The sequence below is a fragment of the Meleagris gallopavo genome, unplaced genomic scaffold, assembly GCF_000146605.3.
Source record: "Meleagris gallopavo isolate NT-WF06-2002-E0010 breed Aviagen turkey brand Nicholas breeding stock unplaced genomic scaffold, Turkey_5.1 ChrUn_random_7180001934888, whole genome shotgun sequence".
In the NCBI taxonomy this organism is placed as follows: Eukaryota; Metazoa; Chordata; class Aves; order Galliformes; family Phasianidae; genus Meleagris; species Meleagris gallopavo.
The window spans coordinates 1-583 of record NW_011196890.1 but is presented as its reverse complement, the minus strand read 5'-3'; positions in this window follow the sequence as shown (position 1 = coordinate 583).

The following is a 583-nucleotide window of genomic DNA, read 5'->3' as shown; positions in this document are numbered from 1 at the left end:
ACGCAAGTAGTCTCTTGAGGAAGGCAATGCTTGGAAGTCAGCTGGCTGCAAGAACTGCCTGCTCATCACTAGCTGCAGCTTGTGTCTGACTGCCATGGCTTCCGTCAGCAAGTGCCCCCAGGTCCCCTTTTCCCACACAAGTGTGCTGACCGTCCCTGTCCCCAGCTGAGCTCTCTGCCGTGACTTCAGCACGGTCTGCTGAAACACCTGCTGGGTTTGGCACACCAAGCAATGCACGGAGCAGTGAGGCACAAGTTGCACTCTACCAAGTCTGCGCTCTGCTTCCTTTTTTAGGTCTGACATGAAGGTGGGAGCTCGGCAGCAATTTTCCAGGGCAAGAATGACATTTCATCATCCTCACTGAATTGTGGGATGGAATTTCAACAAGAACATGTTTTCTCTAGTTACAGCCATTCAGAAGGGCTGGAAAATCCTCCCCAGCTCAGCTTTTCTGCTGAGATACCTCCCAGCGACCACCCAGCACCAAACCCAACTCACCTGGTCAGCCTGCTCAGCCTGAGCTGTGCCCAGCTCACACACACGCCGCAGCGGTGCTTCCAATGGGCTCTCACAGGATGATCTC